Consider the following 14,549-nt stretch of genomic DNA (forward strand, 5'->3'; position numbering starts at 1 on the left):
CAAATTTCTTCTTAAAGGACCAGATAGTAAATATTTTAGGTATTGTGGGCCACATAACCTCTGTCACACTGCTCAGCTTTGCTATTGTAACACAAAATTAGCCAACTACAATGTGTAAAGAAATGAGGGGAACTGTGTTCCAGTAAAACTTTATTTACAAAAAATAGGCAGCTGGCCCATGGGCCAGTTTGCCAGTCTCTGGTCTTTTTAATTAATTGCTTTCAGATATATGACAATTTGGTTTGAAAATTTACAAGATTAGATCTGTACCTCACCCTGCACACAGGATAAATTCCAAATACGCTAGTGCTCTAAATATGAAAAGAAAAATGTTGGAATTCTTAGAGAAAAATATAGGAGAATATCATGGTAGGATAAGGTTTCTTAAGAAACCACAACAAAAATTAGAATTAAAAATGTTGATAAATTTGGTGTTATAGTTTTTAAATTTCTGCATGTCTAAATACACTGCATAAGCTAAATTTTAAAATAAGCAATGGTTTGAGAGATGATATTTGCAACATATATAACCAGCCAAGGATTAGTTAAAAGAATGCTTATAGAATACTTACAGATCAGTAAGACAGACTAACCAAAAGAAAAATCAAATGGGCAAATACACATCTTGAGTCAATTTAAGGAGGAAATGCATATGACTAATACTTATATGAAAATATACTTAATCTCTAGCAATCAGGCAAGTGCAATTTAAAATGTGAGATACCATTTCATAGTAATCAATATCATGGATATGAGAAGGTGGAAAATTAAATATTGCTGCTTTAAGTGTAAGTGAGTTCAGCCACGTTTGAAAGCGATTTGCCAATATTTAGTAATGTTGAAGTTGTGCATGTATTAATATCCTTCAGTTCCTAGGATATGTTTTGGAGAAACTCTTACTTATATGCATATGGAGACATGCAAGGATTTTACTGTGGCCTTGTCTATAGTAGCAAAAAGAAAGGCAAGAAAAAATAAATATTCATTAACAGAGGAAAGATAACTACTTCCAGTGTTAACAAAGACATTATTTTCACACATACATATACTTATGTTTATAAAAATTTTAACACTGAGTGAAATCTTCTTCCAGAACTATAAGTATAATAACATTACCTTTACCTTTATGTAGCAATGAAAAATGCAAAAAGCAATATAGTACATTGCTGTTTTAGTCAGAGAACGAGTGAGAGAGAGAGACAGAGAGACAGAGAGAGAGAGAGAGAGAGAGAGAGAGAGAGAGAGAGAGAGAATAAATGGATACTAGAGATATATGGATTTGTGGACTTGGATAGAAAGGATAACCACAAATTTTATCATAGTGGATGCCTCTAGTGAAGGAAAAAGATGGAGTTGAAAAAAAATTCAACAGGAACATTAAGTGTAACTGTAATACTTTATTTTTAAAAAAATAACATTAAGCAATTTTGACAATGAAAACTTTATTATATATGAATGGTAGGTACCATTCATGAATGGATGTGGTACTGATACCACATCTTATTTTTGTAGTTTTCTCCATGCTTGAATAATTTAATACTTTGTAAGCAGGGAAAAGAGAAAAAATATATATACATATGTCTACACACAAACATATATACATGTAAATATATGTATACATTACACACATGTGCACATACATAAACAGATGAAGAGAGTGGGGATGAGTGATAGAGGTTGTATTATTCAAGCAAAATTGTGCAAAGGAAATAAAGAAATTGAGAAATTTCAGGGCTGCTGGTACAAGATAGGGTTTGAAATATTTGTAGGTATTAGATCATGCAAAGCATTGTTAAGCAACAGAGAATCCCATTGAAGGTTTTTAAATTGAGGTGGGAGAGAAGATAGCTATAATAAATTCTGTTTTAAAAGATCTTGTATAATCCAGCACAGAAAATATATTGGGAGGTGTACCTGAACATTGTGGGTCCACCATTAGTGATCTATTGCAGTAGTCCCAAGAAGAAACAATGGCAGCTTGTAGTAGTTCAGGGTGGAATATCAGTAGAACTTGGTGATAAATTGAGGGAAGAAAATGAAAGTATCAAAATAAGTTAGAATATGTGATCTATGCTGTGCTATTTGTCAAAGGATACAGGAGAAAGTGAAGTTCACAATTTCGGTTTGAATATGTTCTGTTTGATGTGAACTTGAGACAGTGGAAATGTCAGATCATCCTGGAGCTCAGCAGAGCAGTTAAGGTTGGAGAATTTTGCATATTTTGGTAATTGAAATCATGGACTATTACTGCATAACCTAGGAGAGCACAGAGTAAGAAGAAAATGGCCCTGATCTTTAACCTTGAAGGAGCTCAGTTCTAAATGTCAGTATGAAGAAGAGATGCATGGAAATAAGACTGAGAAGCTGTCAGGGAGTTGGAAAGAAAACCTGGATACAAACATGTCAGTAATGTAAAATGAAGACAATGCTTCAAGGAAAATGTAGTCAAATGGGATTGAAAGCGAGTGGGAGGTAAAGTAGTATGAAACCTACAAAATATCTATGGAACTAAGTGACATTGTTACCATAGAAAGAGCTGCTTTAGTTTCATAATAAGGACAGATAGCTGGTGGATCTGAAAATTCAGTGGCGTACGGATAAATGAAGATTCTGAATACAATCATTTTTGAAATTGGTTCATCTGAGAGGAGAGAGAGATGGTTATATCTGGAAAAGCCTGTTGGGTCATAATTTTATATAGTATATTTAATGGGAAATTAAACTGAAAGAGAGATGGTGAAAAGCAAATATTTTGAAGTTAATGAAAATGGGGATTCTAAACATAGGTAGAGGAATCAGACTCAAATACAGGTAAGGACAATTTTTCTTCTGTAAAAGGAGGAAAGGAAGGCAGATATGCTTGGTTACTATGTTTCTCAGAGGGAAGTTGAAGAATTTTAATCTGTTTTCTCTGAAGTAGCAATCCAGGCATCTGTAGTGACTGTGGGTTGGGATTGAAGGGTAGAGAGTTTGCGGAGCATGGACAAAGTATAAAATAGTTATTGTGGAGAGTGAGAGAGCAAGTCAAAGAAAGAACAAGTGTAAGATCACCTTGCAGTTTTGCATGGCCATTTGTGATTGTGAATGTTTGCAGTAGCAATGTACAATGATGAGTGAAATTCTTTAGCTGCCTTGTGTCTTTGGATATAGACACAAAGAAAGTATACAGTGAGGGATAGGCTGTGTGGTGTTGTTTGTTCCACTAGTGCAATAACAATTCAAGAATTTTATGCACTGGGCTGAGTGGCCCAGAATCTTAAGTTGTATATACAGAAAGCATATGAGAGGGCTGATGGGATGTTTTACAACTGGTGTCTTCCTTTTTTGGGGATGACAAAAAATAAAATTGCCAGATTATATTGTCAAGCAAATTTTCCTGTCATTCATGAATAATAAAGTTTCTAAGCTCTTATTTGCTGTTTATATCTTTTTTCCCCGTTCTGTGTGTGAACCGTAACTTAATGAATTACAATGGAATCAGCACTCAGGTATCCATCACCCAGACAACTACAGCATTCCCAGTGCCCTGAAGAGCATGCTGTATTCATCACTAATTAAAACTTCATCATTCTCCCCTAGCAACGATCATTCTTCTGAGTTTTATTATAATCATTTTCTTGTTTTTCTTCATAATATTACTACCTACGAGTATGTATATACTCCTATATCTTATCTTAGCTTTTTTCCACATTTTACATTCTAATATACAATCATACAATATGTATACGTTGGTGATTTTTGAGTTTAAGCCATGCTACGCAAGTGGTTATACCGTGATCAGTTTCATTGCTATATAGTATTTCATTTATTTCATTGATGACTGTTTCACAATTTATCCTTTTGCTGTTTGTGGACATTTATATTGTGCACATTTTGGAGTTACTGTGAGCAGTGCATGCAATCCAATACACATGTGCTTGAGTTTTCTAGGAGTGGAGTTGCTGGGTGATGAGGAATTGTAGCTTCTTACTAACTAGAAAATGAAACACAATTCCATAACAATTGTACAAATTTACATCCAACCAGTAGTTTATGACAGCCCACACCGCTCCATATGCTCAACACCATTTGATATAATCAGATTTAATTTTTCCAAATTTAGTGGGGATGTAATAATAATGTTATTTATTTATTTTTATTTTAATACTATTAAAATCAGGTTTAATCCCATTTGTATTTCCTCTTTGGGAAATGCTCTTCAAGTCTATTACCTATTTTTCTATTGAAGTGTCTTTTTTTCTATTGATTTACAGCAATTCGTTTTTTTCCCCAGTTTTATTGAGAAAGAGTTGACATACATCACTGTATAAATTTAAGGTATACAGCAAAATAGTTTGATACACATACATTGGAAAATATTACCACATTAGATTCAGCAAACATCTACCTTATCAGAGAGAAACATTGGAAAAAAAAGAAGAAGAAAAGAAAAAAAAATGTTCTCCTTGTGATGAGAACTCAGGATTTACTTTCTTAACAACTTTCCTGTGTATCATACATCATGGTGAACATTACATTCCTTATAGCTGGAAGCTTGTACCTTTTGACCACCTAACCTCTAATTCCCCCTGCCTCTGGTAACAAGTCTCATCTCTTTTTCTATGAGATTTTTTTTTTTTTAGATTCCACATAAAAGTGAAATCATACAATATTTGTCTTTCTACATCTGACTTATGAGTACAATGGAATATTAATTGGTAATAAAGAAGGAATAAAGTATTGATATATGTTACAACATGAATGAAGCTTAAAAACATTATGCTAAGCAAAGGAAATCCATCACAGAAGACCAATATTGTATTATTCAATTCATATAAAATGTCCAGAATGGGCAAAACTTTAGAGACAGAAAGTGAATTACTGGTTGCCTGGGGTTGAGAGTGTGGTGACTGATGAGCGACTGCTAACGGGTGTGGAGTTTCTTTTTGGAATGATGAAAATGTTCCAAATTCGTATGGGATATATGCACAACCCTGCAAATATTCCAAAAAAGCCACTGAATTATGTGTAATTTAGATGAGTGAATCTAATTTAGATGATATATAAATTATATCTCTTTTTTTTTTTTTTTAACCAAAGCACTATAAGCCCATATCTTGGTTAATGAATTCAAGATAGGTAGGCCCACAATAGGTTATATAGTCCTGGGGAGAAAAGATTCAATCTTTTCCATGTACACCATTTGGCAAAGGGTCACAGGGCTCTGTATAAGTGAGGGAGGACAGAAGATTACAAAGCATAGGTGCAGAAGCTGGTAGATTTAATCTCCACCAAAACGCTCCCAACTCAAAGCCATTGTACATTACATAACCATCTAATACAAACCAGAGTGTAAATAAAACAACACTGGGTTATAATTACTTCTCAATTCAGGAAGGCCAGGAGTTCTTACAAGTAGAGGGTTGTGTCTTATCCCTCACTAAATTGCTGCCAATATATAGAATGCAACATACACTCAACTATCGCTGGTAGAAAATAAGAATGAACTTATCAGGAGGTTCCAAAGAGATCCAAAGGACTATTTGCAGGTCCAGAGCATTATTTTCATCATTTACTGAATGAGGTAACTAAAGTTTAAAGATATTAAGTTATTTATCCAAGACCACATAATTTTATGCAGAGTAAAGAATGAAACTCAGTTCTGCCTGCTTTTTCTAATACACCCTTTTAAGGCCCCAAATCAAATGTCCCACCTGCAAGGAAAGAGTTCACCTGAATTCGTGGTTCTCATAATGTGGCCCCTGGATCAGTAGCATCAGTGACACCTGGGAAATTGTCAGAAATGTAAATTCTCAGGCTCCATCCAGGCACAGTGAATCAGACACCTGACGCGTTTGAACAAGACTTCCACTCTAAAGTTATAGAACACTCACACACAGTCGGTATCTAGAACACTTCTTTACAAAATAAAATATTAAGAATATCCTACTTTCTTTTATATTGTGTAGGCCTTTAAGCTATCCTTCCAAGAAATGGCAACTTTTTCTAAAGTGATTAAACATGTATACAGTCAATTTTCCATTGATGTTTGTGAAAACATTTTATTAATTAAGCTAAAGAATATAAAGAAAATTCAGTGAATTTTCCAGTTCCTATTGGGAACTGAGACTGTTCCAGGTAGTTGAGATTCATCAGGATTAAAAGGATGCGTCTCCCCACCCTCAAAAGTGAGAAACGTATCCATGTATTTTAAGCCTAGGCCTGGGAGTTAGGTACCATACACCGATGCCAAAAGCTTCAAGCCTCCATTTTAAAAGGAATTGTCTTTTAGGTTTCCAAGGAAACCAAAATTTCATGTTTGAATCATGACTTGGGCAGAATTGAATTCTAAAAATCATCAGGAACTATACCTGGAGGCAAAACCAGAAATGGACGAGGTGAAAAACTGTGTCTTCCATTTTGACCACCAAAGGAGAAGACAAAATAACACGAAGAACAATGATTTGTCAGCTGCACAAATTCTCCCAACGGTATTGCATAATTTTAAAGAGTGAATTATTTTCAATCACTACTGCCACACACAAGTTAGCTGGAGGCAGAGAAGAAGACTCCCAGCGTTTAAAAAAATGTTTGTCAGGGAGATTCAAATGCACAATTAAAAATACCTTTGAAATAAGCCCATAGAGCATCTACTAGGCAGTAATGCAGTTTCTAAGTAATTTATGGCTGATTCTAGGACCTATATGTGTGTGCATATGTGCCAGTGTATAATGTGTGTGTGTGTGTGTGTGTGTGTGTGTGTGTGCGTGTGTATAAGAGACTGGGTACAGATTGTGTCGATTAAGAGTTTCCCACATAAAAATATGTCTAGATTGAAGAGAAAACTAAAAATACCCTGGAGTCTTGTATTTTTTTAAAAAGTGATAAAGTCAGTCAAATAACACATCTCAGTAAAAAAGCAAATAATCCTAGCTAGCTGTACTGAACATGGCAGACCATAAAACAAACTTGTATAAGATTGAACCCTAAGGTATCAACACTGAGCATCAGTAAAATTTATCCTATGACTTTTCAGTTAAGAGAAAAGAATAAAAAGCACTCAGGTTAGTAGTAGAGTGTTTTATCTTTTCTTTTTTTTTTTAAAGAAAAGTCTCCAGTTAATATTGCATTGATCACTTTTATTGTATTGTTTTTAAAGGTCCCTCTACCATTTCTGAAAGTATTTAAGTAGTTATATATATTTTTTAATTAATAGATTTATTTTTAGAGCATTTGTAGGTTTATAGAAAAATAGAGCAGAAAGTTCCAGGATACTCCTTTCCATGGCACCAATCACAGTTTCCCCTGGTATTAACATCTTTCATCGATGTGGTACATTTGTTACAGTTGATGAACCAATATTGATACATCATTAACTAAACTCATAGCTTATGTTATAGTTTATTCTACCTGTTTTATAGTCTCTGAACTTTGACACATGTATAATAACCTGTATCCATCATTACTGTATCATACAGAGTAGCTTCACTCTCCTAAAAATCCCCCCTGTGCTCCATCTATTGATCTTCACTCCACCCTTATCCCTGACCCTCTGGCAACCACTATTTTCTTTGTCCTGTCTCCATAGTTTTACCATTTCCAGAATGTCATATAGTTGCAATCATACAGTATGTGGCCTTTTCAGATACGCTTCTTCACTTAGCCATATGCTTTTTAAGATTCATCAATTGTGTGTGTGTGTGTGTGTGTGTGTGTGTGTGTGTGTGTGAATAGCTCATTTCTTTTTATCACTGAATAATATCCCATCATATGGAGGTACCAAAGTTTGTTTTTCCATTCACCTATTGAAGGACACTTTGGTTGCTGCCAATTGTTGGCAATTATGAATAGACAATCTGTAAACTTTCATGTACGGGTTTTGTATGGACTCCTCATCAGTTATAAAAGTATGTAAATTATATCTTAATCAACACACTTTTTTTTTTGGGGGGGGGGGAAGTATCTTTGTATTTCAGAGTCTCTTAGTCGTTGTCCATAGCAGATCCATGAAATGTATTCCTGTGTATGAACTGTGATTGAAGAAGGGAGGAAAAGAAGACTCACAGAAGCTCATGATTAGAAGGAACACTGACGTTCATCAGAGTCAGTTCTTGTGTTTCCGAGCCATGCGTAGATTATTCTACATTTCTCTTCTATTCATACAGCTTCTGCTGACTATGTTTGGCATGTTCTGAATTTTTAAAATATCCCTTTTTGGAATGCATCATCTGAATTTATATTTCTTAGGGCAACACAGGAATAGTAGACTTAATCATCTTCCTGGCAGCCATGAGATTTTTGAAGACAGTGTCACATTTCTCCAGTTCCTTCAAACTTTCTTCTTAAGATATGTTACTGAGTCTTTTCATCATTCATGATTCTAGTTCAATTGCATATCAAATTTCCACACGATTTCTACCTAAATGCAGGGAAGTGATGTGTCAACTTAGAAGTTAATCAGCATACAACGATATAATTTTATGTTTTTTTGCATTGTTTTTAATGCCAAAATCAAGCTATGAATATGGTATAACAAAATGACTGTTTATATGCCATGCTTGTTATTGGCATTGTCTAGTGGAATGATTGACATTATGCAGACATAATCTTAAAACCTTTGCAAAAGACTTTAAGAAGTCTGGCTAAAATTAAGGATAAGAAAAAAATACCTCAGACACCTCTCATTTGAATTATTAACAATATCGCAAAATTTCATAATACATTTTTTTATGAAAGGTAAAACAATCACAAGAAGTAAAAAATAAAACCCAGGAAGACATGGGATGGATTAAAATCACAACTACTGTATTAATTACAGTGGAAGCAGGATCCCAGATTGGAAACCCCAGGAGAATAAATCCACAGATTAGAATAAAATTCTAGAAATTCTTCCAATTAAAAATTAAAATATAAGGAAGAAATTCATACAAGAGTAAAACAGAGAAGTAGAGTTGAACCAGAGTAAATCATACATTAAAAAATTGAGAAAAAATTAGAGAAAATAAAGAAAACTTCCCTAATTTAAAGTCAAATGACACCGTTAATAGAGAGTGAAATTATTGAACAGGAAAAGTTCTGATATACACGTGCAGGTGATTTTTTAAATTAAATGCAAAAGAAATGAAACAATTCCACAAGCATTTAGAAGGAAAATCTCATATAATTTACAAATAAAATAACATCAGTTATAATCAAACCTCTCTTCTGCAGCACTGTAACAAATTTCATCAAATTGTACAGAAAAATAAGGAGAAATGTTTACATACAAGAAAGAAAGCTAAAGAGATAATAACAGAAATGAAGACAAAGAGGAAATAAAAGCATATTAGAGAGAATCAATGAAGCCAAAAATTAGTTATTTGTGAAAAGCAGTGGAATTTATAAGCCTGAGGCAAGCTTAATCAAGGAAATGAAGAATAAAAAAGCCCGAATTATAAATATCAGAAATGAAAAAGGCAACTGCACTGTAAATTTTAAAGACATTAGGATGATAAACAGAGGACTTTATAAAACAATTTATGCCAATAAGTATGAAGATTTAGATTAAACAAACTAATTTCTAAACAGTAACAATTTACCACAATCAACACAGATGAAACAAAGAATCTTTATAGCCCTACATTTATAAAATAAATGTAATATGTAATTTAAAATCTTCATGTACACACATACACACACACACACCAACAAATAAATAAACCACATCAAAGACCAGTTTACCTTCCATATGAATTATAACTCTAAACTTTTAAAGAAAAAATACAACCAATCTTACACAATCTCCTGTAGCTAATTAAAAAAGAGGGAAACTTTGCCAATTTGATTGTCTTAACCTTAATTTTAAAGAAAAAATGACAGACAAGGGCATTTTTAAAAATATAAAATCAGAGGTCAATTTCTCTCAATATCATACATGCGAAAATCCTCAATAAAACCCTAATAAACCAAAAATAACCATGCGTAAAATGATAATATATCACCAACAAATGGAATTGATTCAAAAAATGCAAGGTAGGTTTAATATTTAAAAATTAGGGTAATTCATACTAGCAGAAAAAAATATCATTATTATTATATTATAATAATGATGTTATATATATATAAAACATCATTATTATAATATAATAATATAGTATTTCTGGCCATTTTTATCCTTATAACAATACCACATTAGCTTAACACATTAACAGTGTTGTAAATCTGAGTAATAGGTAGAGTAAATCCTCTATAAAAGTTCTTATTTAAGATTGTTTGGCTTGTCTAAGTCATTTGCATTTCCATACATTTTAGATTCAGCTTGTTAATACCTGTTTTTAAAAGCATGCTCAAAATTTTATATGCATTGCACTAAAAGTATACCTAAATTTAGGAAGCATTAGCATCTTAACAACATTGAGTTTTATAATTCATAATTAATGTCACTCAATTTTTTTTTTGGTTTCCATTGTAGAGATTTTACATGTTATTGTAGACTTTTTCACATTTCAAAATAGAGATTTTGGAGATTTATTTCTTGATATTATTTGAGTGCTATTAACAGTTGAATTGTACACTGTTGATGCACTGCGGGTATTATTCATAACTCTTTTTTTGTCTCTTTTTTCTTTAAAGTTTATTGGGGTGACAATTGTTAGTAAGTTACATAGGTTTCAGGTGTACAATTCTGTAATACATCATCTATATTTCACATTGTGTGCTGACCACCCAGAGTCAGTTCTCTTTCCATCACCACTTATTGGACGTTTATAACTCTTGAAACATGCAACAACATAAATCACTTCAAAAACATTGAATCTCATAAAGAAATACTACTTACATAAAACTTAAAATAGGCAAAACAAATATGTTAGGATAGAATTGAAAATAATGGCTTGTCACTGAGGGTGAAGAGAAATTACTGCAAAGAGTTCCAAGAAAACTATTAAATGATTGAAATCATCTATATCTTTATCTGGATGGTGATCACATGGGAGAAAACATGTGTGAAAAAAACATAAGGCAGTACAAAATTTTTACATTTTACTGTAGGTCAAGTATGACTTAATACAATATTGTTTTAAAATAGGTACATTATTTCAAGTCATAAAAGTGACATTGGGACAATTTTCACATGTAAAAACTGTAGTGAGGATGTAATGTTATTGAACAACAGTCTCTGAAATACCCAAATCGTACTTTCAATAAAGTACTTTTCTCTATGTCTCCAAGGAAAAATATGCGTAGACACAAAGAAAATCAAAGAAAGAGCATATTACTTATTTGGCTTTGACTCCAAATTGCAATTTAACTCTACTAAACTAGTCTGGACTCCAGAGCCTCTTTTCATCTAAGCTATATATCCTAGCATTGCCATGAACCAAATCTGGTCAAATTTCCTTCACCTCCAAGCCCAGTCCAATTACAGACATTTCCCTGCAATGCCGGCAAAGCTAAATAATACAAACTCAACAGTGAGACAGCCCAGGATAAGAAAAGCAAGAACAAGGTAGTTTGCCCTTGTACAGTGAGGAAACTGATTAAAGCTGCCTCCTTCTTAAAAGAATCATGGATAGAGCCAGTAAGCTCCCATGGGAATTACTTCCAGGACCACCTCAGCCAAGTCACCAGGTGAGAACAATTCTTTGCAGATGCGGTCAATAGCTTGGTCCTAGACTGTGGGCCAATACAAAGTCCTTGGATTTGATGAATTTATAGCTGCACTCCTCCTCAGAAGAGTAATGTGAGGGCAGGTTGGGTGGAGTTGAGATGGCCTATGAGTTGTCTATGCCTGAGAGTTTAGTAATAGAGTTCCATGACTTCTGGTCTTCGTTTAGCTAACAAAACGTTTGTTTTCTCTTTATAAAGAGAAGATAATAATACCAAACATGTAAGTAGGCTATAAGTATGTGAAATGAATGAAAATCCCTATTAGCCATTGTTGTGCTGGAGACCCTGCTCGCTGCGCCATTTTTTTGTGCGGGGCAGCCTGCGGGGTCTCTGCTCCCACTCCCCACATAAGAACGCAGGACATGGTGAGGCCAAAAAGGAATACCCACGAAGCTATAGGTAGGGGAGTCATACCACTATATTCTCGCTGGCAGCTGGGTTGGAGACACAGGAAGCAGGAGCCACACTGTTCACAACCCTCACTGCACCACTTGCAGGCTCAGCCACCATCTTCTTACTAGCCCCCATTTTTTGCTAGCGTAGCCACAGCAGTTGTATTAGTGGCCAATGGCTGACTGGTTACAGCTGACGGCCAAGTAGCCACAGCTAATGGCCATCCAATCACAGTTGATGGCCATTTACTACCTGAGCCAGTACCTTTCCACGTGAGGCCGAGAGCCTGGAAACTGCACTCCTGGTTCTGTCCCCACATTCCACCCCTACAGGGTCTCGCCTCACAATCTACGTGACAAGCGTCTCCTGCGACGGGCCCTGTGCAAGGAGCCTGGAGGACACAGCCAGGCTCTCTGGGCACAGCCAGGGTTTCTCAGGGCACCACCAGTCCTTCTGGGCACAGCCAGACTTCCTGGGCTTCTTAGGATACCACCAGTCTTCCTGGACTCAGCCAGGGCTTTCAGGGCACTGCCACTCTCTCTGGGCTCATCCAGACCTCCTGGACTCAGCCAGTGCTCTCAGGGCACTGCCACTCTCTTTGGGCCTCTCAGGGTACCACCAGGGTTTCTCACATTTTCTCCATGGCGGCCGGTGGAGACACAAAAGCAACCATCCGCCTGTTCCACTACATGGTGGTATGTTCCCAAGCAAACAGTCAAACGGTCCATTAAATTAGGGATGGAAGGCAATTCCCCATAGTCCATAGTCATTCACCAGGGCTGTCCTGGGGGTGAGGAATGACCTTGACCTCACTCTCATCTCCCATGGAGGACTCAGCAAGCGTTTCCTCCTGGGACAAGTCCTGCATCCCGGCTGCCTCAGTAAGCACTTCCCAGCCCACAGGGCCGCAACGACCTTGGCTTTCTCCGGCCTATGCTGGTTGGGGAACCATCCACGTCCTCCCACCCCTCCACGGGGTTCCAGCTCTCTGGCAGCTGCTCCTCCTGGTCTTCCTGAGACTGAGTGTTCTTATACGCAAACTGCTCCACGACCCTTTGGAGAGCTTTGGCTGGCACCGTACCCTGTTCACTGCGCCATTTGTCACACGGGGTGTCATGCAGGAAACCCTGCTCACTGTGCCTTGTGTCATGCAGGGACTCATGCAGGGTGACAGGCAGGGTCTCTGGTCCCGCTCCCCACATAAGAACACAGGACATGGTGAGGCCAAAAAGGAACACCCACGAAGCTATAGGTAGGGGAGTCATACCACTATATTCTCGCTGGCGGCTGGGTTGGAGACACAGGAAGCAGGAGCCACACTGTTCACAACCCTCACTGCACCGCTTGCAGGCTCAACCACCATCTTCTTGCTAGCCCCCATTTTTTGCTAGCGTAGCCACAGCAGTTATATTAGTGGCCAATGGCTGACTGGTTACAGCTGACGGCCAAGTAGCCACAGTTGATGGCCATTTACTACCTGAGCCAGCACCTTTCCGCGTGAGGCTGAGAGCCTGGAAACTGCACTCCTGGCTCTGTCCCCACAGCCATTCAATGAATATAGTATGTGGCAGGAAAATATCTGCCTCTTTTCCCATTTAGGAAAATAATTTCTTCCTTTAGCCTGAAAATTCTATGTGTGAGTATCTGCCTTGTTCACCGTATATCATAGCACATGACATATCATAGGCGCTAAGTAAATATTTAGTGAGGGAATAAACACCAAGTATTGTGCTAACCATTATGAGGTAATATATGACCAATGGTTATCATCGTCAATTATTTTATAATATACTAAGGGATGGACATACAAATACCTAAATGATGGAATAAAATGTACACTACAAAGCATGTAGTGAAGTGAGAAGTGAACTCTAGTACATAAATAAAAAACGAAGATAATTTGGATCATCATGTGATGGATGAGTCATATTTTTCTATCACGTGACTACCACCCAAAGCAGGTCTGATTTGAGCAAGGAAACAATCTTTAGAAGACTCAGCTGAGGGGACATCTTTGCAGCTGGTAACCTGTAAGTGAAAGATAACAGTGAATAGGATATAAAATACACCCTGAATCAACAACTGTGATGCACTGCTGTTTCCCTATAGGCAGAATATACGGGTGCCAGAACTAAGGACTATGAGCAGTACTTACCATCACTCCTAGACACTTGTTTAGGGAATTTGTGCTTTCCTTCCTACAACTCTGGATTCTGCATTCAACAGGTCCTGGGTCCTAGATGCAAAATGCTTCCACCAGGGACCCAGCAAAATCCCATAAACCTGAAGCTACAGGTGCCACAACTTCAGGCTCCTTTTGCCAAGAGACCAGCCACACAGGACAGAAGGCACCATCCTGGCAGATGTAATTGGCCCTGATCATCAAGAGGAGCTACACCTTCTATTACATATTTTGGAAGGAAAGAATACATTTGGCAATCAGGTGGAATACTGGGATATCTCTTGGTACTTCTTTGCCTAATTTTGTCGGTAAATAGACAAACACAGCAGACGAATAAGATTATAGCACT

Source organism: Rhinolophus sinicus, linkage group LG07, assembly GCF_036562045.2.
Source record: "Rhinolophus sinicus isolate RSC01 linkage group LG07, ASM3656204v1, whole genome shotgun sequence".
In the NCBI taxonomy this organism is placed as follows: Eukaryota; Metazoa; Chordata; class Mammalia; order Chiroptera; family Rhinolophidae; genus Rhinolophus; species Rhinolophus sinicus.